Source organism: Trachypithecus francoisi, unplaced genomic scaffold (genome assembly GCF_009764315.1).
Source record: "Trachypithecus francoisi isolate TF-2019V2 unplaced genomic scaffold, Tfra_2.0 Lachesis_group17, whole genome shotgun sequence".
Lineage (NCBI taxonomy): Eukaryota > Metazoa > Chordata > Mammalia > Primates > Cercopithecidae > Trachypithecus > Trachypithecus francoisi.
In genome coordinates, this window is record NW_022681462.1 from 48555076 (window position 1) to 48564901 (window position 9826).

Below are 9826 nucleotides of genomic sequence, written 5' to 3' on the forward strand. Positions count from 1 at the left end.
ACCCTCTCAGGTCCCACCCTGACCTACTGAGTCATTATCTTCATTTTAAAAAGACGCACATTAAAGTTTGTGAAGAAATAGCCTACTCCCAGAGAATGGCGTAGTTATCAAATGGAAGGATTTGGGTTTCTGAATGACCACGTGGTGGAGAACTGCCCTACCAACTTGAATACCTCTACACAACTGTTACATGAACAAGAGCTAACTTTCTGTTGTGCTGAGCCACCAAAGCATAGGGGTTTATTTGTTACTCAGCCTATCCTATCCTAACGAATCCACCCTGATGTTTGTATTTAACTGTGTCTACCTCTACTCTCCCCTGGAACTTCCTGTCAACTCCTTTTTGGGTAGGCTGCATTTTCCATGGGACAAAAATTAGACACAAAAGTGATTTTTTTGCCAACATGATTATGTTGTCAAAGGCAAGCTCCTTCTTTATGAAACTTCCTTTTTAAAAATTCTATTATTTTGTTTATCCTATAAATCAAAGTTGGCAAAGTAAGGCTCATGGGCCAAATTCAGCCCTCTGCTGTTTCATTTTAATTGAAATGAATTTTATATAACATAAAATTAACCATTTTAAAGTATACAAGCCAGTAGTACATTCACAACGATATGTAACCATCACCTCTCCCAGAAAACTACTTTGTATAATACGTAGTAAGTTAGTTACTCCTTATTCTCCCCTCTCTCTAGCCACTGGCGATCACTAACCTGCTTTCTATCTGTATGGATTTACCAATTCTATATGTTTTATGTAAATGGAACCATACAACATGTAGCCTTTTGTATCTGGCCTCTTTCACTCCACATAATGTTTTTGAGGTTCACTCATATAGTATTAGGTTGGTGAAAAGGTAATTGTGGGTTTTGCACCAATGTATTTCTTTGTTTCTCGTTGTGGCTGAGTAATAGGCCATTGAACCTCTCCAAAGTTTTTTTGATATAGACATGCCTATTAACTTACGTGCTATTTATGGCTGCCTTTGCATTTCAGTGGCTGAGTTGGGTAGTTGTGGCACAAATCGTAACAGCCTACAAAGAAAGACTAAAATATTCACTGTCTGGGCCCTTACAGAAAAAGTTTGTTGATCCCTGTCATAAATAATATTTTTGGGGAACTTTACTATGAAAGTGTGGAAGTTCTAAAGTTTCAAAAAAAATTATTTTGTATCATGATATAATTTTAAGCTGCAGCTGCATGACTACATATGATAGAAATGCTACACAGATTTTGAAAAAAAAGGAGTGGTTGGGGAAGATTTGCCCCATGAGATAGTACAGTATGTCATGGACCAATAAAAGTGAAAGAATATGGTCCCAGTGCTGAGGCAGGCAGGTCATAGAAACGATGGGAAGGCTGGGAAATGCACAGAAACGTAGGACAGAGGTGGTGTTTCTGACCATTTGAGAAGATATGGATTACTCCTTCGAAATAAATTTCAGAGGAATAAAATATTTAAATGTTTAAAAAAGAAACTGTGAATATACCAGAAAAATATACTGATGACTATCTTAATAACCTTGTATAAAGAGATGCTTTTAAGTTTGACAAAAAAGACAATAAAAAGCAAAAATTTTATTAGCATGGCTACAATTTGATACAATTTCTTGAAATGTAAAACTTTTGTATGGCAAAAGCACTGTAAGTAAAACTTAAAAGAGAACAAAACGAACCTGGGAAAAGTATTTTTGTTGTTGTTGTTGTAGGCAAAGAGTTAATATCTTCAACAGTAAAAACCTCTTTTCAGTGAATGAGACTCTGAAGAGTCCAAATTAAGGGGGAAACGTGGAAACTGGCAATAATGCAGTGATTGCGAATAAGCAGTAAGCGTGATACTATGAATGTTCAATCTAGTAAACAACTGATACAAATGTGCTATACATTTAAACATGATGTCATTTTTATTGTTGTTGACTTGACTGATACAAATGTGCTGTACATTTAAACATGATGTCATTTTTATTGTTGTTGACTTGACTGACTTAAAAAAAAAAAAATTGGGAATCTCCAGTGAGGGCAAGGATATGGAGAAAGGGACTTTTTTATTTTTATTTTTAACATTATTGGATTCAATATTTTTGGAGGGAAATCTGGCAGTAGAGGCACATTTTGAAATGTATATGACTTTTGACCACATGGCTTCACGTTCTGGACATTTAACTTACAGAAAACTAACATAAAGGTGTTTTTCGCTGCAGTGAGAACCTGGAAACCATCTCAATGTTTATCAGTAAGTTTGATAAAAAAAGTAGTGGTATATCCATACAATGAATCTCAAAGAAGCCGTTGCAAAAGAGGTAGAATTTTCAACTGTAATATAGATTATAAGTACTCTCCTTGTTCTTAATCAGGCTGGTGAATATGTTTGCTTTTCTCTTTTATTAAAAAGCACTTTTCCTGGATCCATTACGATGTAAAATAATACTCCTAGTTTTCAACCTAGTGAAAATGATGGACATTACATACTTTCTTTCTTTTTTTTTTTTTTTTTTTTTTTTTTTTTAGATGGAGTCCCATTCTGTTGCCCAGGCTGGAGTGCAGTGGTGCAATCTTGGCTCAATGCAACCTCCGCCTCCCAGGTTCCAGTGATTCTCCTGCCTCAGCCTCCCGAGTAGCTGGGATTACAGGTGTGTTCCACTATACCTAGCTAATTTTTGTATTTTTAGTAGAGATGGGGTTTCACCATGTTGGCCAGGTTGGTCTCGAACTCCTGACCTCAGGTGATCTGCCTGCCTCAGCCTCCCAATGTGCTGGGATTGCAGGCATGAGCCACCATCCCTGGCCAGCATTACATACTTTCAACATTTGACTTATTTAGTTTTACTAGTTAAATATATTGCGTTTTACATTATAGCAATAGAGATTTGAAACAAATCCATATTTCAGAGCCATGGACTTAAGTTTGTTTGTGTCCACATATATGAGCCTGTGTGCGTGTATACCTGTGTGTGTCTGCACATATGTATGTGCACATATGCATTCATGCAGATGCATGTTTGTATGCATGTACACATGTGTGAGTGCCTGTGTGTGAGCGTAATATCCTAGGAGAACTTAACATCCAGCTGATGATGCAGCCACACCCCAGCTATTAGAGAAATTACTGCTTCCTTTTAAGATAGACTCAGGGAATTAATAAAGCAAGTAAGGATATAATCTTTCTCTCCCTAAGGATAAAACCTTTCCACATGTAGGATCCCTTTATCTTCTGAATGGGACAGCATAGGATGTGGATGCCAAGGGAAACCAGATAAGTCTGATGAAATTTGCTATTTGGCAACAAACCCTGCAATTACTACGAAACACTTTGCAAATTATCACACTTCCTTTCCTGTTCTTCCTGGGGCTTTGTCCACTGCTTCTGTACCTTCAGAACCAATTCCACCCACTAACTATGCCCCTGCCTGCCTGCCTGCCCCCTCTCCATTTTACCTCCACCCTCTTTCCATCCTGCTGGTCTGATACAAAAGGCAACGGATATTTCAAAATGCTGGGTGCTCTTGGTCTTACAGATACAGAAGTTGATTAGAGAAAGAATAAGTTGCCTACAGCTGTGATTGCCAAAGTTTTCTGATTGTTCACCCTTATCACTGAAATATTTTGATCACAAAGTCCCAACATATGCATACTTAAGTCCATGGCTCTGAAATATGGATTTGTTTCAAGTCTTTATTGCTATAATGTTAAATTTAATATCTCTAACTAGTAAAACTAAATAAGCAAAATTTTTTTTTTTTTTTTTTGTTGAGACGGAGTCTCACTCTGTTGCCCGGGCTGGAGTGCAGTGGCCAGATCTCAGCTCACTGCAAGCTCCGCCTCCCGGGTTCACACCATTCTCCTGCCTCAGCCTCCTGAGTAGCTGGGACTACAGGCGCCCGCCACCTCGCCCGGCTAGTTTTTTGTATTTTTTTTAGTAGAGACGGGGTTTCACAGCGTTAGCCAGGATGGTCTCGATCTCCTGACCTCGTGATCTGCCCATCTCGGCCTCCCAAAGTGCTGGGATTACAGGCTTGAGCCACCGCGCCCGGCCTATAAGTAAAATTTTTGAAGGTATGTAATGTCCATCATTTTCACTAGGTTGGCAACTAGGTGCATATGTATTTTACATATTTATGTATTTATAAATTGTGCACCCTTCCTATTGTATTGGTAGATTATATATGTTATGAAATATACAAAAGGTAAAAAACTCAAAAAGATGAGATTTAAAAAATACATATAGAAGTTCTAATATTTTCTTTCTGCATTTCATGGAGGTGATTTGATGACTAGTAGACCAGAAATGGAGAAGGCTTTATAAATCTAACATTAAAAGTCTCAAGAGCACTACAAACTCTTTGGCCCTCCTCAAGGACAAGGCTTCCTGCCACGGTGATCTGCCCAGGTTCAGCTAGCTGCCCACCAGGTCCACAGGAGATACGGTGGTGCTGTATAGAATCTGAAAGATTTTTTTTTCTTTCGCTCTTTCTTTCATGTCTTTCTTCACTGACAGGCTCTCCTGTTTGCCCTCTTGTGATCTCTGTTTCTTGATTAAGACTCGTATTTGGCTGACCAAGTCCTAAGTGATGCCTGTAGGTCCAGCCCTTCTCCTCTCTTTCATGGGCTAAGCCCCTGCCTAGAAGTCCACAGCATCCTCAGTCATTGGAGACTTGGACTTCTTTGCTCACAGCTGTACAAATGCTAGCTTTTTATAGCCAAGAGTGAATGGTCATGAAAGGATGAGCTCAAGGTCTCAAGGAGTTTTCCAATTCTTTTGTTTTTGGAGACGGAGTCTCACTATGTCACCAGGCTGGAGTGTATTGGCACGACCTCGGTTCACTGCAACCTCCGCCTCCTGGGTTCAAGCGATTCTCCCACCTCAGCCTCTGGAGTAGCTGGGATTACAGACATGTGCCCCCACACCTGGCTAATTTTTGCATTTTTAGTAGAGACAGGGTTTCACCGTATTGGCCAGGATGGTCTCAATCTCCTGACCTCGTGATCTGCCTGCCTCAGCCTCCCCAAGTGCTGGGATTACAGATGTGAGCCACCGTGCCAGGCCTTTTCCAATTCTTTAAAGGTACAGAAAAGCAAGGAGACAGAGATACTAAACCAGTGGGTATCTGCACAGCAGAAATGTGTGACAGAATGGAGCCCACCTGATGGGCACCTCTAAGATGCAAGTCCCATGGGGAAGAGAGTCTTCCAACCAACCCCTACACCAGCACTGAGGGCAGTGCCTGGCACAGATGAAAGGTTTGTTGAATGAATGAGTGACACAAATTTTGTCGTGGATTGGTACCAATCAGAGGACCGCTTCCATTGCTTTTGGGTCTGAAATAGCACTTTAGCGCACACTCAGGTGGTTTTTCTTCCAAACTGGGAGAAGGGATAGAGGGAAGCCAAGGCTCAGCTTTTGTGTATGGTCTCACTGATTTATTCAAATGGAAAACTGGAGTTTTTGGACAAAAACATCCTCATGCCATTTCTAGCAGTTCCTCCATCCAGCACACTTGGAAGTCCCCAGCAGGAGGTCCAGCCTTCCTGGGACTTTGTTTCCTCATGGTGCTTCTTCATTGCTGGATACAAGTTTTCCTTTATTCTTACTGCCTCAAAATCTCTTCGTTCCTCTGGCTCCCTCCCTGCTGCCACAAATGAGCTTTCACTTGCTCTGGTTTTCTCCCCCACTGCCATCCATCTTTTGTAAAAAGGGAATTCAAAAATTAAAAACAAAATTTTGGTAAAAAAATACATGACATAAAATTTACCATCGTAGCCATTTTTAAGTGTACAGTTCCATAGTGTTAGTTACATTCACATTGTTGTGAGATGGATCTCCAGAACTTTGTCATCTTGCAAACCTAACATTCTGCACCCATCGAACAACAACTCTCTCTCCCGCTGGAAGCCCCCGTACTACGTTCTGTCTCTGTGAATTTGACTACTCTAGGCACCTCCTAGAAGTAGAGTTATATAATATTTGTCCTTTGGTGACTGGATTATTTTACTTAGCATAATATCCTCAAGGTTCACCCATGTTGTAGCATGTGCCAGGATTTCCTTCTTTTTAAGGCTGGATAATATTTAATTGTATATATATGCCATATTTTCTTTAGTTATTCATCTTTTGATGAACATTTGGGATACTTCCATCTCTTGGCTATTGTGAATAATAGTGCAATAAACAGGAGTGTGCAACTGTGTCTTGAAATCCTGCTTTTAATTCAGTCTTTTGGATATACACCCAGAAGTGAAATTGCTGGGTCATATGGTGGTTGTATTTTTAATTTTTTTGAGGAACTACTACAGTTTTTTTTGCAGGTGCACCATTTTATAGCCTCACCAATAGTGCACAAGGATTCTTCCTCAACATTTGTTATTTTCCTTTGTTTGTTTAGTAGTGACTATACTAATGTGTGTGAAGTGATATTTCATTGTATTTTTAATTTTTTGAGGAACCTCCATACTATTTTTCATAGCAGATGTACCTTTTGACATTCCCACTGACAGTGTACACAGTTTTTAATTTCTCCATATCCTCCCCAATACTTGTTATTCTGCTCCTCCATGATTTTGGTAGTGGCCATCCTAATGGGTGTGAAGTGATATCTCATTGTGGTTTTGGTGAACATGTCTTTAATGACCAGCAATGTTGAACATCTTTTCGTATGCTTGCTGGCCATTTGTATATCGTCTTTGCAAGAAATGTCTATTCAAGTCCTTTGCTTATTTTTTTAAAATGTAATACTATTTATTTAACTTCAAAAACATTTCAGCATTCTAAACATACAAAAAAACCAGAACGTTACAAATCATGTTTAAGGACAGAAGGTCTTGAACTTTCATTAACATAGTAGGTCTTTGCTTTGCTGACAATGAAGAGTTCTACAGTTTGTTTAAAAACAAACAGTTTAAAAACTAATGCACTTAACTAAGAACAAAAACAAAATAAAACTTTTCATGCCAGTTGACCTCCTTTGTCCACAGTTAAGATGGCAGCAGAATGCTGTCACTATACACAGAAACAAGACAACCTGAAGCTAAATGGATGCCCACTGCAGAGTCAACAGGTCCAGCCTCATAGTGCACGCTCTGAGCTACAGCCCCTCCAAAAGGCATCTTCCCAACAGCCTCAGCACGGAGCAAGGACCATCGAGGGTTTGTCTTGCTTGTTTTGTTATTTTTACAAACTATAGATAAATATATACAGGTGATAATTCAGGTTTTCCAGCCAATAACCATGTGGTTAACACCACCTTATAAATAAAAAAAAAATGCGGCCGGGCGCGGTGGCTCAAGCCTGTAATCCCAGCACTTTGGGAGGCCGAGACGGGCGGATCACGAGGTCAGGAGATCGAGACCATCCTGGCTAACACGGTGAAACCCCGTCTCTACTAAAAAATACAAAAAAAACTAGCCGGGCGAGGTGGCGGGCGCCTGTAGTCCCAGCTACTCCGGAGGCTGAGGCAGGAGAATAGCGTGAACCCGGGAGGCGGAGCTTGCAGTGAGCTGAGATCCGGCCACTGCACTCCAGCCTGGGCGGCAGAGCGAGACTCCGTCTCAAAAAAAAAAAAAAAGAAAAGAAAAAAAAAATGCAAGAAACATCTTTAAATGCCTTGTCACACCAACAGCAAAGTGCACAGAGTGAGAACACGAGAGTGACTTTCCATTTTAAAAATGTTTGGAAATATGTGCAACTTTGATACAGTTTCAGGGTGCTCCAGACACCCATGGCCACTTGACGTAAACCACTGACAATTTCTAGAGCACTTTGAGAGACTACAATATGCTTGTGATCAAGTTTTATAATTAAACCTAATGAGGGCAACAGATACTTCTCAAATAAGAGATGTGTCAGTTATGGTTCTCCCCTACTCTAAAGTATTCACAAGGAGACAGATAAAGAGTTTCTTTATTCATTCTCCTCCTCTTCCTCCTCCCCTTTTTCCTTGTCTTCTTCATCTTCCTCTTCCACCTTTATCTGGGCAACTTTAGCAGGATCCTTGGCTCCATCAAACTTTCCTTTCAACTTGTAGTCAGCAACATCCTTCTCCTAATTCTTCTTCAGCTTTGCCGCCTTAGTGATGTAAGGCTGCTTTTCACTGTACTTATGTTATTCCACACCTCACCTAGCTTTCTTGCCACGTCTCCAATAGAGATGCTAGGGTTTGTGGATTTGATCTTGGGGTGGAATTCTGAGCAGAACAGGAAGAATCCAGACTGTGGCCTTTGGAAGGCATTAGGATTCTTCTTCTCTTGTCTCCCTTAGCTGGTCCACAATCCTTCATTTCCCAATCACAGTGCACTTTATCCGCCTCTGCCATTTCATCAAATTTAGATTTATCTTGTCTGGACATTGTCTTCTACCTCTAAGACCACTTCTTGGAAAATGCTGCAAAATTGACAGGGACCTCTGGGTTTTTCTTCTTATGTTCTTCTCTGCACATCTGCAGAAAGAAGGCATAAACAGACATCTTGCCCTTTGCTTTCTTGGGATCACATTTAGCCATCCTGACTGTATTACTCACTAGCCTGGGCAGCGCAGGGCACAACGCGCAGCTCAGTGCTCCCCAGCCTCGGGCTGGCTGCCTCCATGAGAGCTCTCCTTTGCCTATTTTTAACCAGATTATTTAATTTTTTTGTTGTTATTGAATTGTAGGAGTTCTTTATGTATTCTGGGTATTAACCCCTTATCAGATATATGACTTGCAAATATTTTCTTCCATTCTGTATGTTACCTTTTTGTTCTGTTGATTGTATTATTGGGTGCATAAAAGTTTTTGTTTGAGTTTGGATAAAATACTATTTATCTATTTTTGCCTTTGTTGTCTGTGATGTTAGCATCATATCCAAGAAATCATTGCCAAATCTGATGTCATGAAGATTTTCCTCTGTGTTCTCTTCTAGGAGTTTTATTAGCTTTGGATCTTATGTTTAGGTCTTTCCTCCATTTTGAGTTAATTTTGCGTAAGATATAAGGTAAGGGTCCAACTTACTTATTTTGTATGTAGATATCCAGTTGTCCCAGCACCATTTGTTTAAGAGATTGACCCTACCCTGTTGAGTGGTCTTGGCATCCTTGCAGAAGATCATTTAACCATATAGGCAAGTGCTTATTTCTGGGCTCTTTATTCTATTATTATTATTATTATTATTATTTTGGCTTATATGTCTGTCATTATGCCATTACTACACTGTTTTGATTGCTGTAGCTTTGTAATATGTTTTGAAATCAGGAAATGTGAATACAACAACTTTGTTCTTCATTTTAAAAATTGTTTTGGCTATTTGAGGTTTCTTGAGATTTCATTTTAGAATTTTTTTTTCTATTTCTGCAAAAATTGCCATTTGGATTTTGGTGGAAATTCCATCAAATACATAGATTGCTTTGGTAGTACGGACTTCTTGACAATATTAAGTCTTCCAATCCATGGACATGAGGTGTCATTTCATTTATTTGAAAGTCTTCTTTGATTGCTTTCATTAATGTTTTGTAGTTTCCTGTGTATAAACCTTTCACCTTTTTATTTAGATTTATTCCTAAGTATTTTATTCTTTTTGATGCTATTGTAAATGGAATTGTTTACTTAATTTCCTTTTCAGATCATTCATTGTTAGTGTATAGGAATGCAACTGATTTTTGTATGTTGATTTTGCCTTCTGCAACTGCTGAATTTGTTTATTAGTTCTAAAAGTTATGAGTTTTGGTATTATCTTTAGGGTTTTCTATGTGTAACATGATGCCATCTGTGAATAGAGATAATTTTAATTCTCCCTTTTTAATTTGGGTGCTTTTAGTTTATTTTTCTTGACTAATTGCTCTGTCTAGGACATCCAGTACTA

General features: G+C 39.2%; 1 pseudogene; it reads right to left on the reverse strand.

The window, feature by feature from the left end:
• Positions 1–7895: 7895 nt before the first annotated feature.
• LOC117062841 lies at positions 7896–8577 on the reverse strand (annotated as a pseudogene).
• Between the last annotated feature and the right edge of the window lie 1249 nt (positions 8578–9826).